This window comes from Ranitomeya imitator, chromosome 3, assembly GCF_032444005.1.
Source record: "Ranitomeya imitator isolate aRanImi1 chromosome 3, aRanImi1.pri, whole genome shotgun sequence".
NCBI lineage: Eukaryota > Metazoa > Chordata > Amphibia > Anura > Dendrobatidae > Ranitomeya > Ranitomeya imitator.
The window spans coordinates 727,973,586-727,986,087 of NC_091284.1; the positions used below are offsets into that span (position 1 = coordinate 727,973,586).

Genomic DNA, 12,502 nt, shown 5'->3' on the forward strand with positions numbered 1-12,502 from the left:
GTTGGGGTTCCTTTTGCATCAATTACTGCATCAATGCGGCGTGGCATGGAGGCAATCAGCCTGTGGTAATGCTGAGGTGTTATGGAAGCCCATGGTGCTTTGATAAAAGCCTTCAGCTCATCTGCATTGTTGGGTCTGGTGTCTCTCATCTTCCTCTTGACAATACCCCATAGATTCTCTATGGGGTTAAGGTCAGGCACGTTTGCTGGCCAATCAAGCACAGTGATACTGTTGTTTTTAAACCAGGTATTGGTACTTTAGGCAGTGTGGACAGGTGCCAAGTCCTGCTGGAGAATGAAATTTCCATCTCCAAAATGCTTGTCAGCAGAGGGAAGCATGAAATGCTTTAAAATTTCCTGGTAGACGGCTGCGCTGTCTTTGATCTTGATAAAACACAGTGGATCTACACCAGCAGATGACATATCTCCCCAAACCATCACTGATTGTGGATCACACTAGACCTCAAGCAGCTTGGATTGTGTGCCTCTCCACTCTTCCACCAGATTCTGGGACATTCATTTCCAACTGAAATGCAAAATTTACTTTCATCTGAAAACACCTTGGACTACTGAGCAACAGTCCAGTTCTTTTTCTCCTTGACCCAGGTAAGACGAGTCTGGCATTGTCTATTGACACAAGGAATGCGACACTTGTAGCCCATGTCCTGGATATGTCTGTGTGTGGTGGCTCTTGAAGCAATGACTCCAGAAACAGTCCACTGCTTATGACTCTCCCCAAAATTTTGGAATGGCCTTTTCTTAACAATTCTTTCAAAGCTGCAGTTCTCCCGGTTGCTTGTGCACCTTTTTCTACCACACTTTTTCCTTCCACTCAACTTTCCATTACTATGCTTGTATTCAGCACTCAGAACAGCCAGCTTCTTTAGCAATGACCTTTTGTGGCTTACCCTCCTTGTGGAGTGTGTCAATGACTGCCTTCTGGGCATCTGTCAAGTCAGCAGTCTTCCCCATGATTGTGGAGCCTACTGAAACAGACTAAGGGACTTTTTTAAATGCTTAAGAAGACTCTGCAGGGGTTTTTGTTAATTATTCTAATTTACTGAGATAATGACTTTGGGGTTTTCACTGGCTGAAAGCCATAATCATCAACATTAACAGAAATAAACACTTGAAATTGGCCACTCTGTGTGTAATGACTCTATATGATACATGAGTTTCACTTTTTGTATTGAAGAACTGAAATATATTAACTTTTTGATGATATTCTCATTTAGTGAAAAGCACGTGTATGTGGTATCTGGGTACAGGCTCCATTCCTGTGCTGTATACTTATCATGCACTTGTATATTCTCAGTGACTAGTTAACTTTTTACCCATTTTCTGACAATTTGGTGCATCTCAGTCTCAAAATTCTGTGGCTTCCGTAGTGATAGTTCGCTTCGGTGGCTTCTACTGGCTTGATCAAAGTATAAGGAAGAGGTTTTAAGTGAAGAGGACAGAGTGGAGGAGCTAAAGTCTTGCAAGGTCTTACATATACACGATATTCCTGTGTTAAGCATCTCACTTCTTCATTTATCACTGGGGAGATTTTGTATGAGAGTGGAGAACAAGTAAGTAACAAATGTCTGCAGCATCTACTTAATGTAATGCTTAATTGTAATATAACTGTAGTACAATCACTATTGCACTACAGTTATACCATTACACTCATTACAATGAGTGTAATGATAAATTTATTATTGATTCTAAATATTATTTTAAATCTTTTAATTAATATTACTAATTTTTGTTTCCGTTTTGGGGCATATTGTTCTTTTGTTATTTAGTTTTCATCATTATAAATGGCGATGATTATTATTATGCTCCTATCTGTAAAGATATATAAGTCAATGTCTAAAGTGTTAATGGGATGAACCGTACAACTAATAATATAACTACTATTAGAAATAATTATTCTCAATCTACTAAACGCCATCAATTGACCCTTATTGTAATATGCATCAGAAATCTTATTGTCTTGCAAAAAAATGTGTCTCAGGATTTAAATGTATGATTATTTATGATTATGATGATTAGGAACATATTTGTACAACAGATAAACAAAAATCATTAGGATTTATGCCCTAGGACATATACTGATTTTTACAGAAAAGATATTCCTTTACCCAACACAATACTAGAGAAGCGGTGATGAGAATCACAATATTTGGTGACGTTCTGCTGAAAGATTTTCACTTGTTTTTTTTCATTAGGTAAAATCTCCAGTTGGAGTTAAAAAATATTTTGTCATATTCTGGTCATATGCAAACCACTGTGTATAGTTCCAATGTATATAACCTGTTGTTAGTTTCTGAGATGAAATACATTATTTGGAGAAGAGTAGAGGGAAGTGATTGAAAACCTTTTATCTATGTATGTATATACAGTATGTATCTATGTATTCCTTCATGAAAGTCATCATGACACCAGCTTCCTACAGAGGTGTAGATTGTAAGGGTACAGTTAAAAGACCACTGATCGGCTATTTTTTAATTTTACTTACTTATATAGCGCCATTATATTCCACATCATTTTGCAGACATTATCACCATCATTGGGGCTCACAATTCATATTCCATATCAGTATGCCTTTGGAGCATGGGGGGAAACCAGATAATCAAGAGGAAAGCACACAAACATGGGGAGAACATACAAACTCCTTGTAGATGTTGTCCTCGGTGGGATTTTAAACCCAGGACCCCAGCGCTGAAAAGCCACTGTGCTACCCCAATCATGTAGTCGATTGGTGGTCATTTAACAGCCTGTTTAGAGAAGCCGACCTTACTTACGTGCGCTCAGAACAATCGCTCTGTGCATGTAGAATCAACAAGCATAGAATAAACAAGCTTAAAAACCATTTCACCCAACGAACAAGCCATAAATGTATTCCTTTCATGTAATTGATTGGTGGTCATTTAATAGCCGGTTTAGAGAAGCTAACCTAACTTTCATGATCGCTCTCTGCATGCAGAAAAAACAAACAGAATTAACAAGCTTAAAAATCATTTCGGCCAACGAACAAGCTACAAATGTATTCCAAGAGCCACCATTTTTTGATAATTTTTTTTTCTCCAGGACAGTGGAGTTTCCATGGGCGCTAAATTTTCTCCTTCGGTTGCCAATCTAGTTATGGCATGGTGGGAAGAATGCTTTGTATAAAACATTCATAATCCTTTCAGTACTTCTATTGTTATTTATGCCAGATTCATAGACAACATATTGATTATTTGAAGTGAACCAACATCTGATATTTCATCTTTCCTGCAATATTTCAATAATAATCAATGTAATTTACGATTTACTAGTCCTTTTGATATTAGTCCTATCTCCTTTATGGAAAAAAGGAATGTAGTCAGCTTACCGGTCAGAGACGAAATCCCCAGACCTGCCAACGCCCAGCACGGTTCGGGGTGAGCGCCCACAGCAAATGAAGACAAGAAGAGAAATGATCCAGCTGGAGGTGGAGGCAATTCAGACTTTGTGAGACTTTATTATACAACTAAAGCAATAAAAAATTCTTCCACAAGAAAAATCTTTACATAGCCAACACGTGGCACACCAGTGAGCTGGATCATTTCTCTTCTTATCTCCTTTATGGATCTCAAATTAGCAATGATCCGTCATTTACCGATCCAAAGTACCATGTTCCGGAAACCCACCTCTGGTAATACGATTTTGCATTCACATAGCTTCCAGCCTCCCCACACAATTAAGGCTATTCCTGTTGGGGAACTAACTAGAACTAAAAGAAATTGCAGTGACCATGAATCTTTTATTAAAGAATCCAAAACTATCAATTCTAGACTTAGATCCAAAAATTATCCGTTGTGGTCATTGAATCGGGTAGCTAAAATTGTTGATACTAAATCTAGAAGTAACCTCATCACTAAGGGCAAAATGGCAAAACAAACTCCACCTTAAAGCTCATATATAACACTTTTTGCCCTACTATTTCTAATATAGTTAAATATATTAAAAAATGATCATGCAATGGACCGAATATTAAAAAGGGAATCAGAGTGGTCTCTTGCAAAGCCCCCACTTTTGGAAACTCGCTATCACCTAGTCTTTATAAATCTCATTCCACCACTACTTGTCCAAATTGGTGGTTAGTTAGTGGATTCCATAAATGCCATTTTTACCACTTATAAGACCTGTTCACATGTTATCAAAACATGCACGTTTTCTAATAGCATTAATAGTCGCACATATTCCATTAAAAGCTTCTTGAATTGTAAAACAGATCATGTAATCTCTATACTTAAACTTATAACTTAAAGTATATCGGTTTTACAACTAGAGAAAACTTCAAACACGGATATGGGAACATTTGTAATGATATAGAACATCCTTCTAATCGCACTATGTCAAACGCCTCCATACATTTTGTCACTTGTCATAGTAGAAAAACAACCAGTTTCTCCATCTATGCCATTGAACACATTTTTAAAAATGCTCGCAATGGCAATGGCACTTCATAATAGGGTGGCTTATTGGATTTTTGCTCTGGATACATGGGTCCCCTTGGTTTTAAATCTCAGAAAGGAGATTATGTTACATTATTAACCACTTTCCCATGCTAGATGTCTAAGGTGAGCTCCCCTGTTTGCTGCGGGCTCCGGTGATGAACCCGCAACTTTTCTGGCACATGTCAGCTGATTTGAGCAGCTGATATGTGCCCCTAACAACCGCAGGTGGAATTGTAATCCACCCCTGGCTGTTAACATGTTAAATGCTGCTGTCAATCTCTGGCAGCGGCATTTAACATGCTCGTGCTGGAAGTGCATCACTAATCCCGCCCATCGGCGCCCGTGTCACATGACTGCCGGACACCGATGGGGTGGCATGACAACCCAGGGTCTGCAGCAGACCCCTGTGGTTGTTATTGTTGGATTGCCCAGCGGTCGGCGACCATAGCAAGAGAACATTTTAGTTACATAGAGCATTGCTGAAGCCCTGCTCTGTGTAGCACAAGCGATGGGATGATCGCAGCTTCTAGTCTCCCATGGACTATTGAAGCAAGTAAAAAGTAAAAAAAAAAGTGTTTTTAAAAAAAATAAAAAAATATAAAAGTTCAAATCACCCCCATTTGCCTCATTCAAAATAAAACAATTTAAAAAAAATTAATCCGATCAGTAAACAGTGTAACGAGAAAAAATTCAAAACACCAGAATTACAGCTCAGCGCGAAAAAAATAAGCCCTCACCCAGCCCCAGATCATGAAAAATGGAGACACTACGAGTCTCGGAAATGGTGACTTTTTTTTAAGAAACTTTGGATTTTTTTTTCACCAAATAAGTTAAAAAAACTATATATGTTTGGTATCTATGAACTCGTAAACTCGTAATGACCTGGAGAATCACAATGGCACGTCAGTTGTAGCATTTAGTGAATGTGGTAAAATAGCAAAACAAAAAACAATCGTGGAATTTCACTTTTTTGGCAATTTCCCATTTTCCAGCACATTATATGGCAAAACCAATGGCGTCATTCAAAAGTATAACTCATTCTGCAAAAAACAAGCCCTCACATGGCCATTTTGACAGAAAAATAAAAAAAGTTATGGCTCTGGGAAGAAGGGGAGCAAAAAATGGTAATGCAAAAATAGAAAAACCCAAAGTGGTGAAGGGGTTAAATTTCATCTGTGTTATTTAAAACTGCTTTGATATATTTGGTTTTACGCTTAGATCTTAGGTCTTTCTTTCTGTTCCCTCAATGTTTTTCTTATTGTTTCCTTTTGCTTTTGCACACCTGCATCTTAATTAATTATATTAGTATATATGGATCCTCTATATGAATACTGTCTGGATAACTACCTCCTTTATACACAGAACTGTACAATGTATAGTCAATAAACTATTCACATACTCATTAGAGCCATAAAGCAATAAATAAATAAATAAATTTTAAAAAAAATGGTTGCACAAGCACGCATATTCGTTATTAGCATATTTTACAAATGTAATACCACAAGACAATGGTGTGAAGAATGTCAGATGCTTTCTTATTTTTGCTTGCATAACACTGCTTTCTGGTAAGCAAAACTTCTCTTAAGGTACCTTCACACATAACAATTTCGTTAACATATCGTTGCAACGTCACGCTTTTGGTGACGTAGCAACGATCCCGCTAACGATCTCGTTATGTGTGACAACGACCAACGATCAGGCCCCTGCTGGGAGATCGTTGGTCGTTGGGGAATGATCAGGACCATTTTTTGGTCGCTGATCACCCGCTGTCATCGCTGGATCGGCGTGTGTGACGCCAATCCAGCGATGTGTTCACTGGTAACCAGGGTAAATATCAGGTTACTAAGCGCAGGGCCGCGCTTAGTAACCCAATATTTACCCTGGTTACCATTGTAAAAGTAAAAAAAAAAAAACACTACATACTCACATTCTGATGTCTGTCACGTCCCCCGGCGTCCACTGTGTCAGCGCCGGCCGTAAAGCAGAGCACAGTGGTGACGTCACCGCTGTTACTGCCGGCGCTGACACAGTCAGTGCAGGGAAACTCTCGGTAGCAGCGCGTGCATTAGCAGCGCTCTTGCCGAAAGCAGTTTTAACCCTGTGGACGCCGGCGGGGGACGTGACAGACATCAGAATGTGAGTATGCAGTGGGTTTTTTTTTTTTTTACTTTTGCAATGGTAACCAGGGTAAATATCGGGTTACTAAGCGTGGCCCTGCACTTAGTAACCCGATGTTTACCCTGGTTACCCGGGTGCTGCAGGGGGACTTCGGCATCGTTGAAGACAGTTTCAACGATGCCGAAGTTGTTCCCCGGATTGTTGGTCGCTGGAGAGAGCTGTCTGTGTGACAGCTCCCCAGCGACCACACAACGACTTACCAACGATCACGGTCAGGTCGTATCGCTGGTCGTGATCGTTGGTAAGTCGGTTAGTGTAACTGTACCTTTATATCAGATTGGTTAATTACAAATTAGGAAATTTATTTTATTATAGACATGTTTTTCATTCTAGTAAAATAAATTTAAGCAATGTCATAATTTACTTTTCCATGTGGAGCATATACTTTTAGATGTTGTAGGCCCATAAACATTGGGTAGATCTGGAAGTGGGTCTGGGTTGCCTAAAAGACTGGTCTCCTACATGAGCATCCACACAGCCATATAGCGGCTCAATAAAAAGCCTGCAGTGAGTATCTTTTCAGTGATCGATGGGGATCAATGGGGATCTCAGGACCTGGACCCCACCAATCTGTAGAATGTTGGATGGCCCACAATATTTAAAAAAAACTTATTTGGTTACACGTAAAAAGTTTCGATCATGTCCCACTTTTCCCTTATTTCCATCCGGCCATAAGGCTATGTGCACAACCCAAAATCCGCTGTGCCCATGGTGCGGAAAATACTGCACGGAAATGCTGCGTTGTATTTTCTGCAGCATGTCATTTCTTTGTGAGGATTCCTCAGCATTTTACACCTGCTCCTCAATAGAAATCCGCAGGTTTAAAACCGCAGGTGAAATCCGCACAAAAAAACGCACAAAATCCGCAGTAAATCAGCACTGCGTTTTACCTTCGGATTTTTAAAAAATGGTGCGGAAAAATCCGCACACGAATTCGCAACGTGGGCACATAGCCTTAAAGTTAAAGGCCCCCATATACTTTAGACTAAAGTTGTCTTAATTTGCCAATATTGGTGGGATCAGCCAGCAATTCAATATGTTAGGGGGCACCCGGACTCTCCCCCAACGGAAGTTGTTTTGGGGAAAAAGGGATACAACATGCTGAATTTGGTCAATTCTTTTGCTGTTGTCCGATAGATAACTGTGAGTTGAACGATCAAATATGTATGCTGACCTTAAACTGTTTAAGTCTCTCCTTAAAGGCTACATCTGGAACTTTGTGAAAAACAAAAAATGTGCTTACACACTAACAGGCAGGTGGTTGCTATTTATCAGCTTGTTGGGCGCGGAGGTTTTCTTCCATGGCACAGACTGCTCTCACCTGCGTTTCAGCTGCCTCTGCTGACATCGCGTCGGCATAGCGGTGGCTTCTTTTCCACGCTGCCCTGTCGACGGGGCATGACTTCCGACGGTCATTCTGATTGACAGCCAGCTCCCCCAGTTAGGCAGTGGGAGTATGTCTGTAAAAGACACCTAGGGGTTAAGATGTATTTTTAGGCATTTTGGTGTGGCAAAGGTACAATATCCCCTAGGGCTACAGTTAGCTGGCACATGGTTAACTGAAATGGCCAGCTCAGTTCAGAGGGGGGACTGAGTGTTAGTGACAAAGGCAGGAAGTGACAGTCAATGCAAGGGCAGCAGTGCATACGCAGCAGGACTTTTGGGCTGCTAGGGACAATGTAAGCCTAATATTCGGGGTAGTGGATTGCCACAAATACCCTTTGCGTGATTCCATCTAATGGCCAAGGGCAACCTCGAGATGGACATCCGGGGACAGGGACACACTCGGCTTGTGAAGCTAAGGAAAGCCAGAGAGGGGGATATGCCATCTATCCCGAGAACCAGGGCTAAAGTTTTATCCAGTACCTGTGGGAAAGATGAGAACCTGTTGGGCCTTATCCTTTGAATCTGCCTGTAAATTCTGCACAGACTGCCAATCTCGAAGTAAAAGTTTGGTTTAATTAACCACATGTCTCCTGGATTGATTGCAGCCCTGGTTCAGGAAGACGGATTCCTGGAGTCAGAGAAGGCCTGCAGGCCAGAAGTAAGTGGGAAGCACCACATACATAGCAGCACACCGGGACTGGGACACACCTTGCCTGTACGATGCCTTAGTGAGTGGGGACCAAAGCTCGCCTACGACTACCTCGCTTGGGCATCTTATATGTCTGTCAATCAGAATGACGTAGGAAGTCCCGCTCTATCAACAGAGCAAAGCGGAAAAGTACCTGCTTGTTAGTGCTGAGGCACATTATTTTTCACAAAGTACCAGATTTTCCCTTTAAATTTTGTGTTCTAGATCTTTTATTATTTTGGTAACTCATCTTTGAGTCTTTTTTATTTTATTAATGTTAATGAATATTTGAAGGTGAGACTTGGTTTAGATACATCAGAAAAAAACAGTGTTTGTATCAAAATGAGAGCAAGCAGGCTAGTAAGTGACAAACCGCTGGAATCAGGGTCTCTGCCCCCACATTATGCTGCTCCAAAAACCTGGTGACAGATTCCCTGTAAATATGCAAACAAGCATCCAATATACTTTACTTACTGCCTGACTATACTGTTCACTGATTGTGAAGCTTAGGGAAATCAATTTCCCTAAATATTTAAGTCTAAAACCCTTTAAGTGCTTGCTTCATCACAGAAAACCCCATTCCGACCACAGCCACTGAGTCAATCAACTGATCACCATCAGTCTTGATGATACCTGATGGCCATACACATGGGATGACTCAAGACTGCCAGAGGGGGAGCTCTCTGTTATAGGAACCCCGTCTATAATGCCCATATGCTCTGATAGGAAACTTTCACATTCAAAATGTGCTTTTTTATAGCATACAGTTTACCATGTTTGGAACAGGCTGCCACAAGAGGTGGTGGCTTCTCCTTCAATGGAAGTCTTCATACAGAGGCAGGACAGACATCGTTTAGTGAATCTTGCATTGAGCAGGGGTTGGACATGATGACCCTAGAAGTACCTTCCAACTCTGATATTCTATGATTCTGATCCAATGGTGATTATGGTGAATAATAGCCATAAGGTATTCAAAAGTGTTAAAGTCAATTCACAATTTTTGTGACAATGTAATATACCTTAGGGCTGTTTTGGCATATAACCTTTTTATTTCCATTTTATATTGTGCCTACTTTTTGCATCAAGATCAGTCACTGCTAGAACTACTGGCTAAACAGTCTGATTTAACATTTTGTAATTCTGAAAGATCAGCTCACCACACGTATATGAAACCTCACAAGAGAGATAGTCAGAAGTGATTCTTCTGTGTGCAGACAGTGCGTGGTGTATGTCTGTAATCTGTCATGACATCTCATCCCACGTTCTCACGGCAAGCTTGTCACACACAGACAGACACATATTTTTTGTCATAATCAGTTTCAGGACAACCTGTGAAATGTCAGATTATCTTTATTTATAAAGTTTCCAATTACTGTAATTTCTCTAATCCAGAATTTAGTCAACTATCTTAAAGGAGGAGTCGAGGATTTTACATTTTAAGCATAACATATTTTTTCAGAATAAGCTGTCTTATGTGTACACGAGGCATAACACTATTTCTGGCCATTAAATCACTTATTTCCTTCATTTTTCAATAGTTGTCCCCTCCGACGGCTATATCTCGAATTAGTCCTCACTGAACTAATGAGTGTAGACTAGTTGCTATGATGTCTAGTTTACTGTTCTTTTTCTGTAGCACATATTCAAAAGCATGAACAGCAGCATAAAAGATATTATACAGCTGTACCTAGCTGTGTGGCTATGAATCCAGCCCTGGAGAGATAAAACAGTTGCTTGAAGCTGCAGCTCCACCTGCCTGGTCCCTCACTGTGTTGCATGCTCCTCACTCCTATTCTCCCTCCATAATGGGAGGTGTAACCTGACCCCTCACTAAGTTGGCTATCCATCTTTTCTTGAACAAAACAGAGTTGAGCTGCTTTTTCTTTAGAGTGGATGATAAGTTCAGGAGGCAGGGGGAGGGGAAGAGGCAGGGGGAGGGGGCAGGGGGAGTGTCATGCCATTCTGTCTGTTTCTGGTTTTCGGCATGACAATGCATATGTTTGCTTTAACCCTTTACTCTTTTCCATTTTACTTTGAGCTGGGATACTGTTGGCTGTTACCTTAATGGAGCCTTCTCAGTTCCCTGCTCTGCTGCGCAGTCGTACATGGGTGTTTAGGTATTTGCCCTACTGCATACCTTCCTCATGTGCGGTCCCTGGTTGTTGCTTTGAAGCTGTCCGCGGGTTGTGAGGTCATTTACAGTTTGGTGCATGACTTTCCATGTGGCTCAGTGCATGCAGTCTCAGCCAGGTGCCCTGAGCCTCAGATCCTGCACTGTGTGCTGTAATGGTTTCTGTTTGTGCTTAGGGCATGCGCGGCCACACCTCCCCTGCTTTTATCAAGGTGTGGGTGTGTACTTGAATTGCTGACCCCAGCCAATTGCTGAGGGGCAGCTCATATATAAAGTTCCCCTGCCCTATGGGTGGGGCCTGAGCTACACTCACAAAGCTTTTGAACTTTGCTATGTGTGTTTATGTTCCTGCACCTCTACTGTCTATGTTTTTTTTCCCAAAGTCCTTACCTTGATTCCTGTTTGTCCTGTTCTGGCGCCTGTCGTGGTGGCGGTATATCCAGGCTCGAATCCTTGATCCTGTACCTGTCCTGTACCTGAACCTGTCTGAACTGTGTCTGCTGTGATTATGTTCCTGGAATCCCTTTGCATCTGGAGCCTCACTCCCAGTGATTTTGAGTCTCTTGAAACGGGTGTTTCTGCTAAGCATCTACTACTCTGTGCTCTGACTACCATGCGGTGTTAACGTCATCTGGCTCATGTCCAGTACGGCGGTGTTTGCACCATCACGCTTGAGTTCCTTCCTAGGTCCGATGCCCGGAGCCTGACGCCCGCAGTCTGGAACCTGATGACCGCTGTCTGGAGCTTGGAGCCTGATGTCTCTGGTGGTGCCTGTAGGTCATTTCGGATGTCTGGAACCGAACGACTCCTGTCTGATGTCTGCCGGTGACCCTGGGTCCAGATGTCCTGTCTGTGCCCTGATGTCCTGCCTGTGTCTTGATGACCTCATGGACCCTGATGTCCTGATATCCTGTCTGTTCCTTGATGTCCTGATGCCCTGCCTGTGTCCTGATGTCCTGAGGTCTTTCCTGTGTCCAGATGTCCTGATGTCCTGTCTGTATCCTGATGTCTTCCCTGCGCCCTGATGTCCTCGTGTATCCTGATGTCCTGCCTGTGTCCTGATGTCCCGCCTATATGTGCCACGGTGATCCGTTGGTGCCTTGGGGTCCACTGGGTGGTACCCTTCTGAGGTGTGGAATCGGGAGCCTGACATCGTCATGTTTTGTTTATGTACTGTGTGACTTTACTTTAGTAAACTTTACTTTCTCTATACCTGAAGTTTCGGTGTAATCATGTCCTATGTGTTTCTTTCCTTGTCCACATGCTCAGCTGCCACAGAACCTCGGTCGTGCCCTCCCCAATTTCGGGTAGGCCGGGCCCCCCACTGCAGTTTAAAGGGTCCGTATTTCGTCCCCGGGGGAGGCACGCCCCACGCCTTCTGAGGTTGGTCGGCTTGGGGCGTCTATGGGCTGGGCTGCATTGGCGGCCGCAGCTGACCGTGACAGGGAGGGGAAGAAGTGACACATAAATGGAGAAATTAGCACATTTTTCTGATATGATATATTACACCTTTTGTTATATTCGCTTCTAATATTACTATATATAATGATTTCTGAAATGGCAGTGGCCATTAAAGAGTCCACAAATTTGGTCCACAAATCTCTACAGTCCTCTTCTTCTGATACTACTCATCACATATTGATGATCTTAT

At 42.0% G+C, this 12,502-nt stretch overlaps 1 protein-coding gene across 1 annotated transcript in view; it reads left to right on the forward strand.

Annotated features, from left to right (window-relative positions):
* The first annotated feature begins 1,463 nt into the window (after positions 1-1,463).
* ITGB7 (integrin subunit beta 7) overlaps positions 1,464-12,502 on the forward strand; it is a 176,017-nt gene continuing 164,978 nt past the window's right edge. Inside the window, exon 1 of the mRNA XM_069758775.1 lies at positions 1,464-1,570. The gene's annotated coding sequence lies outside the window, so the exon portion shown is untranslated. The remainder of the gene's footprint in view (positions 1,571-12,502) is intronic.